Here is a 22,456-nt window from a genome sequence, read left to right as displayed (position 1 = left end):
TATTTATTTTAGTTAGATGATTTCAGGCACAACCCGGGCACAGTGGTGCATTACAAATAGTAATGTTTACACATAGTAGACTTACACAAGGACACGTTAAAACAACAGTGATACACCCATACAGAACTATAATACCTCGCAACCTCTTAGCACAAGAAATCTGGGCAAGCCTAAAATAATGGAGTTGCAAAAGCCCCAAAATAGGGACAGTTTTAAATATTGCTGTAATAAAATTGAAAAGTTGCTGGAATACCAGGATTTTTGTTAGCATGCATATTCTGAAGGACATGGAGTCTGAAACTCAAATATACACCTTTATTAAGTGACTTCAATCCTTGCTAATTTGGTAGAAAATCACACATTTTACGAGGAACAAACCAAAAAATATGAGACAAAAATCTGGATAGTTGAGATGTATAAGAACTATATATAGATAGTAATCAGCTGCATACTGAGTATTAATAAGAGTGCAATTTATATAGATTTGCAAAAATGGGAGAAGCAATGGCCTTTTGCACAGGCACTCACATACTATTATTAACACTTCATGTAAATTATTTAGTTTTATTTATTTTATTTTTTTTACAGTTGCTAACTGGGAAAGTCCAACTGGACGCAAGTCCTTTTTCAGCAGAAGTGCGGGGAGAAAAGCTCCACATTAAAAGTCAGCTAATACAGTAAAGGTACAATTAAAATATAATAAGACAGAGCAGAACGCAGTTAAATATGCAGTTTGAGACAAATGGTTGATTGAACATAATACAACAGAACCTTTGTGTTTATACATTTAGTAAAACTGAGTCCAATATAGTATCAACATTAGCAACAGGTTAGTCTGGAGCCATACACATATTTAGTTTTTGGATAGGTGATTTTTTTTTTTAGTAAAGGTTTAAATTGAGGTGAGGTTATGGTGGTTACTGTACTGGGAGGTAAAGTATTCCAGATTTTAGCTATACAGTTTGAAAAGAGGGATTCCTCAGCCTGATTATTGGCAGTAGAGAAGTTTACCAGAGGTTTATTATTGGATCGTAAAGTTCTGGTACTGGAGTAAGGTTGTAGTAGATTTTTCAGGGAAGGTGACTTTTCTTTCTGATGGAATAATTTGTAGGCCATAGTTAGTTGGGTGTAAAGTAGGAGTTGAGAAAACTCAAGCCAGTTGAGTTGTCCAGTGATGAGATCTGAAGTTTGAGTTGGTTGTAAATCTAGCGATTTTATTGTAACATGTTTCGTTTTGCAAGGTCTGATTTCCAAAGGTTGGTGATGGATGATGTGTACAGTGGGGTTGAGAGCAAGTGTATTTGAGCTACTGTGGCTTTTGTGTTGTCTGTGAGATGTTTATTCCTGTACAGAGTACCTAGTTTTTGTGGATGTTTTTATTGTTTGGGATATAGGGAGATCAAATCTCATATTATTGTCTATTTCAACACCTAACAGCTTACTATGAACAGTGGGAGAGATTCTGGTTTTGTTAACAGATTCTATAGTGAATGAGGAGGGAGCTATTTTAGTTTTGATCGGATGAAATAGTATACATTTTGTTTTGTTGGGGTTCAGGATAAGGTGGGAGTTTGATAGTCAGGTTTCTATTGCAAGAAATGATTGTTGGGTGAGCACTTGTAATTCTGGAATTGTAGTGGCAGCACAAATTACACTGGAGTCATCAGCATACTGAATTAGGGATGCATGTGCAATTGAGGTGTAGAGGTTATTTGTGAATAGTGAGAAAAGGAGGGGACCTAGTATGGAGCCTTGGGGGACACCTATGGTGGTAGGTAGAATGGGTGATAGTTCTCCTTGCCATTGTACTGCTTGCTGGCATTCAGTCAAATAGTCTTGGATCCAGTCAGGTGCAGTTTGAGAAAAATTTAGGGAAGAGAGCGTGGTTAGGAGTTTTGTTGTGGGAGACCATATCAAAGATTTTGATAGGTCTAAGAGAATAGAGGGTACATATTTATGGTTGTTTCTATGTTGGTTTATTGTTTTGGTAAAAGATAACAGGGCAGTGGTTGTACTGTGATGTGGACGGAAACCATGTTGTGACTGAGTTAATAGGTTATTTGTTTGCAGGTAGTGCATGAGCTGTGTGTGAACAATTCTCTCTAATATTTTGGACAGTGGGGTAAGATAGCAATAGGACGGTAGGTGGTTAGGTCAGTACAGTTTCCACCTTTGTGAAGTGGAATTATGTGGGAAGTCTTCCATAAGGTTGGGATTTGGTGTTCAACTATGGATCTGTTTATAAGTATTGAAACTGGGTATGTTATTGCTGCTATTTTTAGATATTGGGGTGGTAAATTGTCTACGGCTAGAGTAGTAGGCTTCAGTTTACTAAGCATGTTTGATATTGTTTTATTTGAGACTGGCTGAATGGAAAAGGGGATTTCAGTTTTATTGGGACTTGAATTGTCTAGGATTGAGGAGGGTGGCTGCTTACTAGATAGGGCTACTATAGATTTGGTAAAGTATTTATTGAATTGTGTAGCTATGTTATCTGTATTATTTGAGGTAGTGGGTTGTGGAGTAGATGCTTTTCCTGGTTAGAGTATGTTTTTTATTGCTGACCAGAAGTTTTGAGGGTTCTTTTGATGTTTATTTTGGATTTCGGTATTGTACTTTATTTTATCTTGCCTGATTTGTTTCTTAGTTTTGTTTCTGAGATCTTGGTATTTTTGTTTGGTGGTATTGGATTTAGTTTTGTACCACTGAGTCCATGCTTTATCTCTTGCAACTAATAGAGACCATGTTTCTTTTTTTAGCCATGTGACATAATTAGATTTTACATGTATGGTTCTGGTGGGGGCTTGAGTGTTTAGAATAGAGTGGATGGTATTGTTGAAGTGGTGGATAGCATCTTTCAGGGGAAGACGTTTCAGTGGGAGCCAATTAGAGTGGACTAGGGAGCTGATGAAGTGGTTGGGGTTAAATTGTTTAGTGCTTCTTATTTGTTTGAAAATTACTTGTTTCTTTGAGTTGGTTCGTTGTCCAATTATGTAGGTTGGGAGGTGATCACTTAGGCAATCTGGGAGATAGCCAGGTTGGACAAGTTCAGGTGGTTTGTTAGTTAATATCCAGTCTAGTACTGATTGTTTATTGGATGTTTTACTAATCCTGGTAGGAGTTTGTATGAGCTGGGTAAAGCTATACAGATTTATGTGATTAGTGGGAATTTGGAACTACAAGCTGACCAGTCTATATTAAAGTCTCCTAGGATCATTGTTTCTTGGGGTAGGGATTTGTCAGAGCAACTTAAAATGTTTTTCAATGTAAGGGTATTGTTGCTGAGAGGGATGTAGGCTCCAGTTAGGTTAATATGTTTATTTGAGTTCCGGATAAGTTTAGCAAGCAATACTCCTGCTTTGTCAAAAGATGGGGTGTTTAGTTTGGAGGCTTCTAGTGTTAGATGATTTTTATGTAGAAAGACAACACCACTGCCCCTTTTCCCTGATCTGTCAAGCTGTAGGATATTGTATCCGGAAGGAAGAATCTCATTATTGGTAGTGGCAGCTTTAAGCCATGTTTCTGTGAGTAGGACTATGTCTGGGGAGTATAGTGTTAGAGTTGCATGTAGGTCCTGAATTTTGTTACTGTTACTTCTAATATTAAGGTTTAGAATCAGAAGGTCAGATTTGCCCCTAGTGGGGATTGTTGAGCATTGTGTTTGTTTGGAATAAGCGGTAGTAAAACCGTGAGGATTTGTATGAGGACCAGGGTTGGGATGAATGTCACCACTGAGTGCTAAGTTGGAGGTGATAGAAACAAGAGTTTTCAGGAATTTAAGTAGGTGCCTGTTGTATTTTAGAGAAGGAGAAGGTGTGGTGGCATGAGGAAGTAGGGAATAGTGAGTGAAATGATGTATACATATGTTGAAGATGGGTGGTGATATAGTGATGTTAGCAGATGACTGAGTCAAATTGCTGTGTGTGGAGGTTACTACCTGGTGTGAGTCTGGTTGTTGAACGGTAGTATGGTAACTAGTGTTATGGGCTGCCACAAATAACATAGTAAGGATAACAAGGTGTTTCAATATTGTTTTCATGGTTGAGAACTTAGAGTTGGAGAGTATCATTGTTGTAGTTATTAAATGTATATAGTTGGGGAAAATATATGCCTAGGATATCTAGTCAAGTGAGTTTTGATTGTAAGGTGAAATTACCTTCATGGTGTGTAGAGATATTGAGTAGTCAGTAAGCTAGATTAGTGGAGAGAGATGATTGGTTGAGGTGGAGAATATGGATTGGGTGAGGTGGGGTGTGTGTCATTAGTTAAGTATAAGTGAGAGGAAAGGGGTGGGTGGGAATGGGGGTAGGGTAGGGGGCAGAGTCAGCACGAGCGCTCGCGAGAGCGAATGGAGTGGGTTGAAATGGAAAGCAGAGATCGCACTTTCTCAAAGAAAAACAAGCAGTCAGACCCATTACCACTGTAGCCCTTGTAAGTATTTCAATAGCAAATACAGGATATGACATGCAGCCTTTTGTTTTATTTTAGTTTTTCTCTTTCGCTTTTGCTTTAGTTGTCTTTAACTTATGCCCTTATTATCAATGCGGGGGAGAGAGATTGCCCATGTAACTGGAAGTCTGCTACAAACAAAGGTATTATAGCGTCGGCTATATTATCCTGTTCTATGTTTTCTTTATCTTATTTTCTCAGTACATAGACATAGAAGGGAGAAAAAGTCACGTATTTTATGTATGTGAACTAATATATTTTGCTGGAGGAGCTGGGACACCTAGAGAGGAGCCCTTAGCTGTGTGCATGCCATTCAAAGATAGCATAACAAATAGTATCACATGCTTACAGTCAGACAGAGAGATACATACACTTTTGATACAAACTGAGTGATATCCCAATGTTTTTCTGTGAGCGGTACAGTGTCCAAGATACTGCCTTTCAAGGGGTGGTCAGCACACAATTGCTAATTAAAAGGAACTGTAAAAGATAAAGAAATAAACAGAGAACAACTAGATTAGGTAGGACATGGGTAACAAAGGTGAGATAAGGTATGATGGGGAGAAGGATTAGGTAAATGAAAGTATCAGTGAGGTTAATATTTACAATAGACTTGTATGATTCCCCGTACAGAGTGGTACAGTAGTTAGCAGTTTCTTTAGCTTAGAAAGTTTACACTATACAGGACAAGAAATTCACATTAGCAAGACCTAGTAATATGTTTCAGCACAGAGTTTGGCTATCACTGCTTCCTGACTTACGTACTGGCTATAATTACACTATGTACCTATACATGTAAAAGCAGCGGTTAGTGTTGCCACCTCACAGCAAGAGGTTCTCTGGTTCGATCCTCGGCTGGGGTGCCTTCTGTGCGGAGTCTGCATGTCCACCCTGTGGTTGTGTGCGTTTCCTCTGGTTTCTTCCCACATCCCAAAGACATGCTGTAGGTGGATTGGACACACTAAATTGGCCCTAGGCATGAGTGTGTGCATGTGTGTGCCCTCTGTGGAAGGTTGGACGCTGGGCTGGCAACTCAACACCGTAAAAACTCCACTGCCAATCATGGAGCGGACGGTGATCCGCTGTGGCGACCCCTAACCAGGAAAAGCTGGAAGAAGACCACCTATACATGTAAATATAGCATTTAGTCTTAGTGGTAATGCATCACAAAGTCCTACAGCAGTTACCTAAGCACTATCATTGTAAAAAACAAGCAAGAGAACGTATCCCTGATATTTAAATACCATTTACAACACAGTAAAACTGTAGCAACAGACTAAAAACAAGTATTTATAACATTCCAGTTGCAGTATAAAGGCTATACATGATTAAACAATACTAGAATACAGTTACTTACATGGTCAGCACACTGCTAAGGGAACGCTGCAAGGGAAGGGAGCTCCAAATTCACTATATATTTAAAAATGGGGCCGCAAATGTTCTATGCCTATAACACCTCAGACAGGACACTCACAGTAGCGGAGGGGCACAACAAAAGCCAATGGGTTAGAACATACAGGGAGGGACTGTAACATTACACTGACTAGGGACTGAGAAACTGCTTGCTGAGGGGTATAGGAAGGGCTACATCCACAGTAATTATTTACATTATGTCAAGTATAGTATTATCCTTCATCTCTAAAGCATGAGCATTTTGTGTTAGTAAACAGGTGGGCTTTTAAATTGGTTTTGAATTTGTCCAGAGTGCTTTGTTGCCTGATTTCATCTGGTGGTTGCTGCTTCATTTCATCTGGTGGTTGCTGCTTCATTTCATCTGGTGGTTGGTTGCTGCTTCATTTCATCTGGTGGGTGGTTGCTACTTCATTTCATCTGGTGGTTGCTACTTCATTTCATCTGGTGGGTGGTTGCTACTTCATTTCATCTGGTGGTTGCTACTTCATTTCCTCTGGTGGGTGGTTGCTGCTTCATTTCATCTGGTGGGTGGTTGCTGCTTCATTTCATCTGGTGGGTGGTTGCTACTTCATTTCATCTGGTGGTTGCTACTTCATTTCATCTGGTGGGTGGTTGCTGCTTCATTTCATCTGGTGGGTGGTTGCTGCTTCATTTCATCTGGTGGGTGGTTGCTGCTTCATTTCATCTGGTGGGTGGTTGCTGCTTCATTTCATCTGGTGGGCGGTTGCTGCTTCATTTCATCTGGTGGGTGATTGCTGCTTCATTTCATCTGGTGGGTGGTTGCTGCTTCATTTCTTTTGGTGGGTGATTGCTGCTTCATTTCATCTGGTGGTTGCTGCTTCATTTCATCTGGTGGTTGCCTCCAGGTTGCTAGTGCCAGTGTGGTAAATGTTCTTCCTCCCATGCTAGTTTTGAATCCTGGTCTTGTAAACAATAACCCTTCCTGCTGATAAAATAAAACAAGCCAATTACACACTGAGTGATATAGTGTTGTCTGGTGGGGGGGGGGGGGGGGCAGTAGAAGTCTGTACGTTTGAGAGCAAAGGAGGAAAAAATGGGAAGTCACTTGAATTTTTCTAGCAGCTGGCAGTGGTGTGTGTTTGTGTACATGTGGGTGTGGGTGGATCGGCCAACAGTGCAAAATGACTGATTTTATTAATAGGAGTTTGAATTTTGTGGGTATTTGCACACAGGTGTAGTGCCAAGAGGGGTAGTCTGTATTCTGTCTTTGGTATCGATACATTTTTTGCTATAGCTAAACATGCTGTAAACGTACGGAGATTTATCTTTTAGCATATTTTCAGCTGGTATTAGGTCCTGCTTATGACATAATTAGCATGTTTACTAAGTGAAAGTGTGGGGTCTAGGATTATTCCCAGGTTTATTCGCTCAGTGATTAATGGGAACTTGTTATCCTTTGTGTCTGTAGCTATGACTTTAAAGGTTTTTGGAAGTTTTTGTTGGGTACCAATTACCACAATGTGTGAATTTTTATGGTTAATTATTAGCATTTTCTAGGTGTCCCATGAAGTAAGTGTGTAAAGCAAGTCTGCAATTTTTGTTGTAGGGCACTGACGTTGGTAGCTGATTCCAGTATTAAGACATCACCAGCATATACAATAGAGTTGAGTTGTGGATGGTCATAGGCTATATCATTAATGAAGAGGGTGAACAATAATGGCCGTAAAGTGGAACCCTGAGATAGTCCTATAGTGATAGATTCTGGCGAAGATAAGCTATTTTCTGCATAGACCTGGAAAGTTTGGTTTGGAGATAGCTGTTGAACCAACTTAAGGTACTCAGTCTAAAATTAAATTTACTAAGTTTATGGAGAACTAGGTCAACATTTGCTATTTCAAAACTCTAGTCATATCAATGAAGAGTCCACCTGTTAATTTGGACTCATTAATGTTATGTAAGATGGAGTTTGTTGCTGTGTTCAGGGCTGTTACAGCACTAAAAGACTTTCTAAATCCATGCTGCTAGTCGCCTGGAGTTTGTTGCTGTGTTCAGGGTTGTTATAGTGCTAAAAGAGTTCCTAAATCCATGGTTCATTTTTTAGGGCAGGATCTTTTGTGAAGGGGAATGATGTATATATGTTTGAAGGCTGTGGGAAATGTAGCTGCTGTGAGTGAAAAGTTAAGAATGTATGTATGAAAGTGTGAGCTGCCAGTCGGAGGAAAGAAGGGTGAAGACTAGATCATTTACAGCCTATTATATTGTCTAATTTTATTGGGGCTTTTTTAACATCTCTGAGTAATGTGTTTGAAGTGAAAGACTGGTCTATAGGCAGCTAAGGTGTATAGCTGTGATCTCTGGGGTTGGAGTCCTGGGACTATTAATAATTGATGTGGGTATCTGGATTTGCTTGTACTTCATAACAGAAACTATTCAAAAGCTCACTTTGAATTGTTTATATTCACTGGAGAATTTCACGGAGTCTGTAGAAGCAGTACTTGTTTGCCTTTTGGGGGTAGTATCACCTGTTAGCTTTGCCCAGTTAAAAAGGGAGTTCCACACTTCTTGCAAATCCTTTCAATCCTCTTTCCAATCCCAGATGATTATAACATTTACATATTTAAAGATTATAGTTCTACCTTATAAACATTCTAACATGTAGTATTAGGAGAAACAGTGATAGTGATACTTTATTGTACATTTGTTTACCGGGAAAGTCTGACTGAGACAGAGACCATTTTCAGCGGAGGTCCACGGACAAATGCTCCAGACACATATGTTTAGAATGTGGGAGGAAACCAGAGCACCCAGTGGAAACCCACATGAACGCAGGGAGGACATGCAGTCTCTGCACAGAACGCACCCCAGCCGAGAATCAAACCAGAGAACCTCTTGCTGTAAGGCAACAATGCTAACCACTGCAGCACTGCGCCACCTACAGTTTCACAGATATGGCACTCAGCCTCATCTTGTATCTCACAGGCATTGCCCATCTTACCTATTAGACTTTCTCTAATCCTGATTATGCAGAGATGACACCTATCAGTGTCACTACAGAGTTTTCCATTTTATAAGGTTCATGGATTAGTAGTAGGCTAACTGCCCTTGCGAGCCATTTTAAGCCTACCCAATTATCGCTTGTGAGACTCAAACCCTGCACCTTGTGTTTGTAAGGCAAACACCTTAACCATTAGGCCACCCTCCCAACCCCAAAGGTCACACTTTAAGAGGCCAGTTCAGATTTGTAAAAGTCTGTAATACTTATTAATAAGCACTTCTAACTAGTAATACAACTGTACGTAAACCAGCACTTAACTGTTTCAATGCAGAAATCACTTGGAATTTAGTATCTTTGCAAGCCATCAGGCATGTTAACACTGGAACCTTTGAGAAGATGGGAATGTCAGAATTTATTGCATGCTACTGAAACACCACTGACTAGTTTGTGGTTATGTTTGGGGTTACTGAATCATGACTGTGGCATGCTGTAATCCATACGAATAAGTAGAGTTAAAGCAAATGCAGATTGATGGAGACATGAGGCTTACATTAATGTTTGCCCTAGCAAGTTGCATTGAACGTTTTAACATTCCTTATACATTAACTTTAAGTGTACAAAGATTGACAAGACGTGATAATTGGGCAAGTCGTATTTCATCAAACATGAAAGTAGAACTAAAGACAATAGTAAAGATAAATGCCCTAATGTTTTTTGTGTTTTATTTGCTCGTTATTTACATTTGTTTACTGGGTTGATTCGACCATACAAGAACACATTTTTAATTCAGAAACATGCAGAGAGGGAAAAGACAACAATGTATAAGGGAACCTTTTTATAAACAGAGAAAAGCAACCCAGAAGAAACTTAAGCATAAAGTATACAGTTGTCTCATTGTAGGGAGCTGCATTTTATAGTTACCTTTAGTAAATTCCAAGTGATTTCTGCATTGAAACAGTTAAGTGCTGGTTTACGTACAGTTGTATTACTAGTTAGAAATGCTTATTAATAAGTATTACAGACTTTTACGAATCTGAACTGGCCTCTTAAAGTGTGACCTTGTGGTTAAGTGGGTTGTTCAAGATCACGCAGTAAGCAAATGGAAAGTAAGGGACTCGAACCCTCGAATACTGACAGCAGCTTATTCTGCATTAGCTGCCTTCCTTTATTTATTGTTTACATTATCTGGGTTATTCTTCTCAATGAGCCCAGGGCTCGCTCACATAAAAATAACATGCAAACTCCACTTCAAGGGGGGAGCTGAACCCTAAACCTTGAGAGCGAGAGCTGAAAGCACTAACTGCTGTGCTATTGCAACACTTTTTCATTATTTTCTGTGGCTGTCTTAGCAGGTTGTTCTTTGCATTCATTTTTTTTTTCTCTAGCAAGATATATTTTGGAGTATATATATATATATATATATATATATATATATATATATATATATATATATATATATATATATAATATTTAGTGTGTTATAGAGCAGTGGCTTGTCATTTTTATGGCATAATATCATAATGCAGAATACTAAGTAAAAAGAAATGTCTTAAACAGAACAAGACTCCTACAAAACTTAGAAACAGCAAATTAAAATACCATAAGTTACAAACCACTTGCAGAAATTGCTAACCTTTTAAATGAGACCACAGCAGGGAGAAAGCAAGTGTGTGCTATCTTTGTACCTGTCCTATTATAGCACAAGTATATCCCTGCGTTACATAATTGCATCTGAGCTGACATCTTAGCTGCTTAGCAAGGCCTCCTGGATTTAGTTACAGTCTCTAAAATCAGTTTTGCACATTTTATTGGCCAAAAGTGTGCATTTACAACAAACATTTGAAACCATAGTCACATTCTGCAAAGTTGCGCTAGCAAGAGACAAAGTAATTTCCCCCACTTTTTTCACTGCAGTAAAAAAGTAGCTTGTGCTGTGAAGACACCTCAGCAGTTGAAAGCTGAAGCTTCTCACATTTGCACTAGATTGCAGGTTGACAGCAGGAAGAGATCAAAGAGTTCTTGGGGAGGGTGTTGGTTATTGGCTTTCTGGGTGAATCACTCTGTAATCTTTCTACTGCAAGCTCAGTCAAGGACATAATTGTTAGGTCACAGCACACTGACATTTACCAGTGAAAGAATGTTTATTGGGTGAGTCAGCAAGTACAGGTATCTGTAAGTACAGAAACTGGGTCTTGTATCTGAATGCAAAGTTAACTGTATATATTGCGAGACTGTATGCATGTGGTAATTATTGGCAGCTTGAGGTGTCAGTTCTAATAAAACAATTACAATGCAATGAAGAGGATTTAGGAAGGGAAAACAACTTCTTAATAAAAGGTAACAAGTATTTCCTTTTTAAGCAGCATGAAACAGCAGGGTGTGCATCATTCTTGTGCAGCAGTATTTCTAGAAAATACTGTATGGTTAGGGAACTCAAGTTCCTTTATCCACACTGAGAAAGCATTTTATATCCATTCACATCACTTTTATCAATGTATTTATATTTTGTTCACCAGGTTGTGTATTTTAAGTGGAGGCACAGAGAGAAAAGTGCCAAATAAAATATAAAGAAACTAACAATTTAATTAATTACTTGGTTCATTCATTCATTCTTTTATTCATCTCTTGAGTTACAGGGGCGCTATAACCTTTCCAGGAAAGGGTGCAAGCTAGAGGAACTAATTCCAAATAAAACATCAGTATATAAAATACATTCTTTCACATACACACGTACAGACACACACACAAACACACACATACACACGCGCGCGCAAGGGCACACGTGCACGCACACACGTGCGCACACACACACGTATACACACACACACACACACACACACACAGCTATGGCTGCCATGCACCTTGTGTAACTTAAACTGGATGAGTTGCCTATTTGGGAGAACTCACGGTGAAGCTGAACACACTGTTCACTGCTGTTGTGGTTTCCATGTGTGTCTCCTCAGTGATCCTTTCTTTAGGGAGATTTCTTCATTCTTTATGACTGCACAACCATGGAGTTGATATATATAAAATACATTCTTTCTCATACACACACGCACACGCACGCACGCACACACACACACACACACACACACACACACACACACACACACACACACACACACACACACACACACGTGCGCACGCACACACGCAAGGACACACACGTGCACATCTACTCAGTGGCATACCGCCTGCTTAGAGGCGATCTGTGCCTGACATATAAAGCCATGTCCAACCTGGAATTAATGGACATGCTGCACCTCAGAAAATCCAAATCCCATCGAGCTACGCGTTCGAGAGACTTGAACCTCAGCACTGAAATAAATGGGACATGCTGGAGGGACAGATTCATAACCCAGAGGCTCCCTTCACTCTGGAATAAAATCCCAGTCCAGGTTAGGCAGAGTCCCTCATTAACTCTCTTCAAGAGGAATCTTGATGAGTGGATGGGAGATCGTAGGTTTACCCCGGGTATCACTTCTGTGTCACTGTTAGACAGAGGCACAGTATACTAACCTCGAAAAAGGGCATAGCGAAATTAATTTAAAATGTTTGGCGAAAGCCAAACACACTCTGGCTAGGCTTATAAATGCCCCAGGGCAGGTAGCCTAGTATGAACCTATGTGTTCAAGAGGAGGGGGGCATGAATCCCACAGGAGAAGTGCACGGCCCTACCCCACCTTGCAGAAAATGTTCTCCTTTTTTTCTAAACAGTGTTGCAGCTGTTGCATGGAAGACTGCCTTGTACCCATCATGCTTTACAGTCTGTGGTATAAGCTCAAGAGCATTTTGTGACCATTGGAAGCCTAAATACATAATCATAACATACGATGATGGAGGGATATATATGCAGGAGTCTTCTTTTCTTGGCAGCCCTAATTCTCTCCTTTCTCCAATGCCCATGAGTACAATTCTCCACCACGTGTTGGATCAGCTTTCTGATGACCAGAAAATGTAATTGAAGGCTGGTTGAATACACTTGGTATTGTGCTTTGGCAGCAGGTTTACCAGAGCAAGCTGACCACATGCACAACAGGGGGAAATCTGTATCTATGCCATACAACGTTGCAAGCCTTATTTCCTTACCTCCACATAATATGAACTATGTAAACATGGCATTGCCCTCGGAAAGAACTTTGCAATAGTTTTCATACCTGTTTTTTTCTTAATCATTAACAATACAGGCAGATGATAGTCTTATCCTCAGATCCTTCTCTGCATCTGGCATTTTATCCACCACAAAAGACTGGTGCCAGAAACATGTCCTCAAGCTGAATGGCAAAAAATGCATCATCATCCCCTTTGGGGAGAGTGACGTTCCCACATATTATCACTTTAATAACAACTTCCTAAGCATGCAATCTTGCAGTCGTGAGGAATTTGGGCACCCAGGTTGATAGCAACCTGACTTTTGACCACCATGTTGCTTCCATTGTACAGAAAGCTTTCTACATGGCCCACCTCATAAGTAAGGGTATCTCATCCAGGGACAAGGAGGTCATAACATCTCTGTATTCTTCCCTTATAAGGCCATTTATTGAGTACAACATCCCCTTCAGCATGTACCTCACAAAACACACACAGTAGCTGGAGAGACCACAGAGGTTCCTCACCAGGAGAATCCAGGACCTCAAACATTTACCCTACACAGATAGGCTGAAATCCCTGTACCTCTACTCAGTTTCATACACAATCCTCAGAGGTGACCTCTGGCATGCAAAGCAATCTCAGTCCCTGCCTTGATGGGACTGCTGCATATCTGCAAGTCAAGCTCCATTTGAGTAACCTACACGTGCAACCTTAACCTGGTGTGTGACATCAATGGGATTTGTTGGCGGGACGGATTTGTATCTCAGAGAACCCCCATCTGTGGAATAGACTCCCTCACCATGTCAAGCAGAGTACCTCATTATCCCTTTTTAAGTGTAACCTGGATAACTGGATGGGAAGTAGAAAATACACCCATGGGATTTCACTTGTGTCCCTGCTGGACAGGGGCTTTGGGTGCTGACTTGTTTAAATATTGGCTAAACTCTTGGCTAGGCTTATAAGGGCCTCAGGGCCGTTAGCCTGGTAACATCCTATGATCCTATACTGAGCAGTAACAATACAATGATATCATATACTACAAGCTACAGAGCATCACAATAGCAATGAAAGGCATGGTCTGTTTCCCATAAGCTGACATACACACACACACACACACACACACACACACACACACACACACATATATATATATATATATATATATATATATATATATATATACATTATAACTGTCTGCTTATGCTTGAGTTGAGAAATGTCCCATCTATAACATAAGCACTATCTTATTGTTTTTAGATCCCCTAACATTCTAAGCTGTTATTAGGAGTTATACAGCCATACTGCTGCTGTCATTTTGGTGTACCTGGTGCAGGAGCAAACCCTTCCTTTGAGGGTAATATACAAGAATGAAGTCCCTCATATATATGTAAGGCTTTCAGCTAGACCAGTGGATTACTTCTTATGTCTTTACAGACTGGAACAGAGATTTCCATGATGTTAGAGATTTGATTACCTGCTGTGGCACATCTCTTAAGCCATCTTGAGCAACTTTCTATGGGATATCTCTAGTGCCATAGGGTATTTCATGTACCATTTGAAGAATCATAATAGTGAACTGGATGTCTTTGTCTGGGGCATAATGATGGGGTGTTTACTGTTTCTCCCTGCCAGTTGATATGACAATGACTGCTTGACTTTGGCATCTGTATCTGTTTTTTCTTACATGGTACTAGTACATTTTCAAATTCTTAACCTTCTACTCAAAACAGAGAGTTCTCTGTACTATAGGTCTTGGTTTGCCTTTCTGTGAAGTGTAGATTAACAGGTAGTATCCTTTGTTCCAAGTGCAAGCAAGTGCTGGTCATTGGAACGGTCTCCGTTCACATCAGGTGTATCTGTTATTGTCTGGATTGTGTTTGGGTTTGTATTCTACACATGCATATTCATAGTATTTTCCCATTACAAAAATGTAATCAGAGAGTGGATAGCTGCCAACTGGCCCTGCTGCAGGGGAGCAACATGAATCATTTTACCCTGTTAGGAGGTGGGGTGTGTCATGATATAGCTGTACAGAATTGTACTGTTTGTGTGTTGGTCTCTCACACCATTTGTGCTGCATGCTTTTGTCTAAAGTAGAACTGTTTATTCTTTGGTGTTTGTTGTGAGAGTGTACATTGCTTGTTAATGTTAGTAGCCATAAGTGGGTATGTTGGTTGTTGCTCCATTGTTGCCTGCAAGGTGCTTTGTGCTGTTACCAGCCAGTGAGCTTTGTGCTATTCTCCTTGTGATTGTCATCTGTCTTGTGACTGTGTTTGTATATTTTTTCACATATGATGTTTTCTGCTGCAGCTCCTTATAGTAATCTGTGTGGTTATTTCACTGCTGCCTTCATTGAGTACACCTCATTCTTTTTTACTTGACTTGACATTTTTATTCAGTATTGGTGTTTGCACAATCTGCTAACCTCTCTCGACATGTTGCGAAATTGTGGTATATTGTGTGACTTTCTATAGGTTACTGACATGAGGCCCTTTCTGCCCATCACTCTTCCTGTACTTGCTTGTTCAGGCTCACAAGTATCACAATTGTGTGACTCTTTGCTGTACTTCTCAGAAAGACCGCTAATTTGGACCTCACCAAGCAGATACATTACCCACCATCTGTTATCTAAACATCTGTCATCTTGCCACGTCACCTTACCTGGCTGTACAATCTCCAAAGCCTTGAATTTTCCCGACAGTACTGATAAGAAGCATATTCTGAGCAGCAATGTCCAATAATTGCTAGCAGGGGAGGATTAAGAGAGCCTTGGGCCCTGGATAGTTTTCAAGCCATGTCCCCCCTTTTTGAATGGGGGTACCAACCATTAACGTACATGATCATTTGTAGCCAACTTTCTGATTTAAGACTATTCAAACTGCTGCCTCTGTAATACACAAATGCACATACCCATCAGTTAAAAGCAGCTCACTGTGTATTTCCACTTCAGATAAAAAGTGACCACTGTACAGTATTCTAACTTTCTTTAAATAAACACACTAGTTTTGCAAAGACAGAATGTTGTTGTGTCTTTCGGCTTTTCCTGGTTAGGGGTCGCCACAGTGGAACTCCGGTCCGCTAATGATTGGTAGTTGATTTTTCATGCCGAGTTACCAGCCCTGACGCACAACCTTCAATGAAGGTACACCCATTCACGCATGTCTCCACGCAGAAGACGCTCTAGCTGAGAATCGAACCGGACAGCGTCTTACTGTGAGGCGACAATGCTACCGCAGCACCACCACCGTGGGTTAGTTTTGCAAAGACAGAAAAAAGACTTTTTAATGGCATCATGACAGTTTAGTAATCCATTCTCATCTACAGACATCCCCCATACTCGGCAAGCATGGCCTCATTCTTGACCATGTACACCTCCAATATCTAATTGTGGTAAAATAATTATGGACACAATAGTGCATTTCGGGTTTGTTTCACACAAACCAATAGTAGCAAATGTATTCCAGTTTATTAAAGGAAAATGTGCACTAGCCTGCAAAACCAGGCTATTTAAACTGATCCATCAAGAGGGTAAATTACTTTCATCCAGAGACATCCCCACACCCACCATGCAGTTATAGCCACTTTGCTTTGTACACCTCATCCGATTGTGGTAAAAAATAATACCTCTTAAAGCAATAATCTTGACAAAGCAAAATATAGTGAAGAATATATGCCTAGAATTGGGGACATATTTTAACAATTACTGTGATATACTTAAAGTTGCCTGAGCATTATTTGCATTGCATTAGCATGCATTTTCTGAAAAATGCAAAGTCTTAAACTCAAATGTTTTTCATTATTTATTGACTGCAAACCTCAATAATTTGCAGAAAAACAACATTTTACTATAGACATATTGAAATGTGACAAACCCGGTGATGTTCTGCAAAATCTGGGAGAGTTTCACACAAGCAGTTTAGTGAACCCAGACCTAAAGCTGAGCAAATGACAAGAGGATAAGTTGCTTTCATCTAAGCCAGTGATTTGTCAGAACATCACAAATTTTAAGAGGCTCAGAATAAAAATGTGAGGCAAAGTCAAAGACATTCTGCAAATTCATGAAAAGTTTCAGCTTGGTTTCATAAAACAGTACATAGAGAGTAAATATTCTAAAGTATACAAATAGCAATCTAGTCCTGTAAAGCCCAACTGCAAGCTGGCTAAACATCAAAATTATAAGTTGCAGACCAAAAATATTTCGCAAATATATTCATACAAAGATTGGGCAGACGGTAAATATTTCAATTTATTTCAGTCTAATGAGAACTAGTCCTTAATGTCAGACATTAAATTCAGCAAATGAAGAGGGCAGGTTACATTAATTCACAGTACAACACATCTAGCTCCTCCATGTAGTTGCCTCTGCCATCATATTAAAACAGATCCAGAGAGTAAGTATTCCAATTTATATCACACAGATGAATAGTAGCTGTAAATGCAAGACATCGGACAAAGCAAATAAGGGCAAGTTGCTTCTAACTATAGCAGATAGTCCCTCACCATCTGGTTGCCTGCCAGCATATTAAAAGAGTAAACATTCCAAATTATTCAAGGAAATATATAATAATCCATAATGCTAGACTTTAAAATGAGCAAGTAAAGAGGACAAGGTACTTTTATCCACATTACAGCTGGGTCCTCCACGTGGTTGCCCCTGCCAACATATTAAAAAAGAGAGTAAATATTCCAATTTATTTCACAAAAATGACACTAGTTCCTAATGCCAGACTTTAAAACTGAGCAAGTGAAGAGGGCAAATTGCTTTCATCAGCCAATCAGTTTGCTACCTCCCAAACAGATAGTAAATATGCCAGTTTATTTCACACAAATGCACATTAGCCCAGTAGGAGTTAATGCCAGACCTTAAACTGAGCAAATGAAGACAAGTTATTTTCTTCCACAGCACATCTATCACCCCTCCCATGTGACTACCTACCAGCATATTAAAAAGACAGACAAAATATTTCAATTTCACACAAATAAATACTATCCCCTAATACCAGACTGAGCATGCGAAGAAGACAAGTTACTTTCATCCACAACACAGCTTACTACTACCTCAAAAAGGAGAAAATAAGTGTTCCAATTTATTTCACAGACATGTGAAATATACACTGGCCCTTAATATCAGGCTTTAAACTGAGCAAATGAAAGGGCAAATTATTTTCATCTAGAGCACAGCTGCCCTCATGTGTTTGCATCTGCCAGCATATTAAAAAGAAAGTAAATATTGCAGTTTATTAAACACTAGCTATAATGCCAGACTTCAAACTGAACAAATGAAGAGGGCTAGTTGCTTTCATCAACAGCACAGCTAACCATCTCCCAAAAACAGAGAAAAGAAATTCCAATTTATTACATGCAAATTCACACTAGCCAAATGGCACTTAATGCCAGACTTTAAACTGAAAAAATGAAGAAGGCATGTTGGTGTCATCCACAGCACAACTATACCTCCCAAGAGAGAGAGAGAGAGAGAATAAATAAGCAAATTTATTTCATGTAAATACAAACTAGCCCGTAATGCCAAGCTTTAAACTGAGCAGATGAAAATGGCAAGTTACATTCATTGACAGCATAGCTAACCCCACTCCCCCCAATATGGTCACATGCCAGCTTATTAAAGCAAAAAGTAATCCAACTTATTTCACACATATGCACATCAGCCCTTACTGCCAGGCTTTAAATTGAGCAAATTACTTTCATCCACAGCCAAGTCAATCACCCCCAATGTGGTTGACTGGAAACATACTAGAAACAAAGTATCACAATTTATATCACCCAAATACATGCTAGCCTTCATGCTAGGCTTTAAACTATGCAGGTACCAAGGGTACTATCTGTGGTTCTACACTTCACAGAAAAGCAAACAAAGGCTCATAATACAGGGGACTCACCATTTTGAGTAGAAGGTTAAGAATTTGAAACTGTGCAATTGAAGAGATCTGGTTGCATTCATCTACAACCCAGCTAGCCCCCTTACCTGCCAGCATTAAAAAATAATAGCTGTGATGGGCCCGTACTCCAGGCCAGCAATCGAGGAGACTCAACCCTCACCACCGACTCTGGTGAGGGATGGTCACTAAGAGCAAAGATGGAGTCACACATTATTTTCAGATGGAGCTCCCTGCACCAAACCCAATTTATCTTAAGTGCACACAGGGAGGATGCTCCAGACCCACAGAAATTTCCAGCACTTTGGAACCCCCCCCCCACACACACACCTGGGAAAGACTGCAACAGATTTATTAGCTTTCTGCTCAGACTCTGAGGTAATCATGCTACCACCAGTCAGCTACCCTACGTCTCTTACAAAGGGTACCCGATTATACTGTGTAAACTTAATACTAACACAAATGGTAGAGCATGACCAAAACAGCAAGGCTTTCAGGAGTGGCCCAGTGCCTCTAAAACGAGCTTAACTACTCTCAAGATGTTAAAAGTATTTTTTAAAGAACCAGCCACAAAGAAATGTATTAAAATATTTAATGATAAATAATAAAACAGGAAATAGAGAATACTGAATACAATAAACAACATAGTTTCAACCACAGAGATATAAAAATAATGCAGTTGGATTGATTCTCACAGATGCAGAAAACAATGCTAAAGTATTCTCACTAAATGTCCCTGACTGACTAAAGAATTACTTTTCCCTGACTACTTACTAAGCACGGTAAGCGGACATGTGCTGAGTGTCTTACCACAGCAAAAGCCAGATTATGTCTCTATCTGTCTGTGTGGATATGTGAGATATATTTCTGCCAGAAATGTTTCCCATCAGATTCTAAAGTGCTGCTGTGAGGGTTCCAAAGAAATCAGATGCTGGCTAGAGGATGACATTACCTTTGGTCATCTGACTCTGGTACAGTACAAACACAAAGCTTTGCTAAGGTCTGTGGCAGCATCTGAAAGCTATAATACAATTTCACACTTTCCACCCTTTCAGGGTTCTCTGATAAACATGCCGATTTGATTAATTACAACAATACAACCTATTATACATACATGCATGCATTCTTTCTGTCCAGCAGGATCTACTGTTGATGCATTTTTAACACAAGTACCTTTACAAATATATTTAACTCAAACATCTTTACAAATCAATGTGATAGTCAAATAACATAAAATTGTTTACAAAACACCAGCTAGTTATGCTGGCATATGTACATGTACTGCCCTAATCTCCCTCACACAGATGGCACTACCTAATAACATCACCCCCCCCAAAAGCTCAAGCTAGTTTTTCAAGTGACCCTGGAAAAACGTTACTTGAAAGAAATGGACCTGTCTGGGAACACATTCACATTAGCCTATACCCTTTCTCTTAACATCACACCTGCCTTCAAATCATCAATCCACTAGCTCCTGCAACTATTCAGATGCACTTTTTAATATGCACACAGTCTTCCTGTTCTCTGCTTTCCCAATGGATAATGGAACAGCAATGAACAGAAAGTTGCAGAGCTTTAGAAATGGTCACTGCAGCTGCAGGCATATATTTCTATGTTCTTTTAAGTAAATACATATTTCTGTACTTAATAAATAAAAAGACCTGAGACCTGAGATAAAGATCTTTACTGGTCTAAGTTGCACATGCAAAAATCACAGGTAACTGCAAGTATATTAAATATTCACTTTGTCTTTCATTTCGTGTCTAAAAAAAAGGATTTAGTTTTTAGTAAGTGATCAGTCACTTTTACTTTCAGCACATAAGTTAACTGGAAAGAGTTAGCTTACATGCATTAAATCTATCTTTGGGCCCAAGGTGACCACCCAAATCACTTCTATTATAATCTGCCACTGTTTGCTAGAGCAATTTCTGAGCAACTCCTTCCAGAACACCTAAAGATATTTTGTCCTGTAGGCTGTCTTTTGTCCAGTTCTTTTGTGCACTGTTTTTTCCAGCCCTGTAATATCTTCCTTAACTGAAACACCCTGGTATGATCCTCCAAACCCACTGGCCATTAAAACAACCTGATGGCTGCTATGTGGGCAAGTACCTTCATGTGAGTTAATCCTTCTTTGTAAATTTAATGCTGTCCTAGTGGGTGGGCCATCTCACTGGCCCCTCTTGGGCTTGCCTTATTTTAACAGAGTGACATATTTCCCCCATCTTATAAAATGCTCTTGTTACTTTCCTGAATCTAAGAAAGTAGCCATCTGCCACCACTCTAATATTCCTGCAATCCTTCCACATGCTGTGGAAATTGGCTTGATGATATCTTGGCTTCTGCTACCAATCTCCTGAAGTGGTCCTGCTACAAATAAGAAAGTTAGCTAAGCAGTCAGCCAGACCTTGAACTTGCTGAGCTCTATTATATTCACTGGAAAAGAATAAAATGTGAAATTCCTCTTTAAATTACTTTACATTACATTTGCTTGATTGTAGAAGTAGAAATAAGCCTATCTTGCTTGCTCTTCTTACATGCAGTAACATTCTGCTCCCACCTTCTGTTCTATCTTCTTCCATTATGTCACACTGCCAGCCCAGCTTTCTGGAATTTTGTAAATAATTCTATGTCATTTGTGAATATTGCTATGATTTATACAGAAGTGTGTGTAAAGTACTGAGCTAAAATGTAACCACAGCATGCCCTATTGGAATAGAACAGGAATGTACCTGCACTATTGTGTTTGTTTAGATGTTTATGTTTAACAGAAACTGAAACACAGGAGGTTAATGTGAAAACAATTCAGAGAAAATAGTTGAAATTAAATCTGTTTATTATTGCATCATAAAAGTTAGTTTCAATGCAGCAAGGAGATAGTATGTCTAGAACTAGGGTGCCTTCTGCATTGTTTTGTAAGTGTTTTATTGTTTTATGTCTCCTAGCAGTTGCAAACATCTGAAGGCTATGTATTTTCACAGAGAGATGCTAAATTAAGTTAGGTTCTGACAAAGGGCATTTCTGTTAGGTTCTGACAAAGGGCATTTAACTTGGGAACTAAAGTCAGGTGACAAAAGGTGATGTCATCCAAGCTAACCCAGCAATAATATTTGATATTAATTTAAGAACTCTCTGAGAGAGAGGGAGAGCATTTTGTATTTGTCTTTGACCTAGCAACATCCACTCATCACCACCTCTGCACTTGTCTTGCTGTAAGTAAATTTCTAGGGCATAGTAACTATTTTAGATTCAGATAGGAATATAGTAAAGTATAGCTTAGATGTTTTCTTTATTTATTTGAGACTGTCCTGCAATGTTTTAAATATTTCATGTGATTTTGAACTCTGACGTAACCGTGTTTGTTTACTGTGTATTGTCTTGCTCTTTTATTATTAAATGTATTTAAACCTTTTAATTGTGACTGGTATGTTTAGAGATATTTAAGCTCTTAGAGTACTTGCATATCTATTTGGTGACACTGTACAGGCCACTCCTAAATAGCATTGCTCTTGGTCAGAATACCATTTGGATTAATAGTAACATTATACAGTAAGATTGGACACCCTTTGTTAAGGGCCTTAAAGTAGCTGATAAGAGTTGGCTGGTGGCAGTCAGAACTACCTTATAGTCTGGGCAGAAGGGGGCATAGCTAGTA

Source organism: Protopterus annectens, chromosome 13.part0, assembly GCF_019279795.1.
Source record: "Protopterus annectens isolate FY-2018-M chromosome 13.part0, PAN1.0, whole genome shotgun sequence".
Taxonomy (NCBI): Eukaryota; Metazoa; Chordata; order Ceratodontiformes; family Protopteridae; genus Protopterus; species Protopterus annectens.
Note: the sequence above shows the minus strand (reverse complement) of the source record.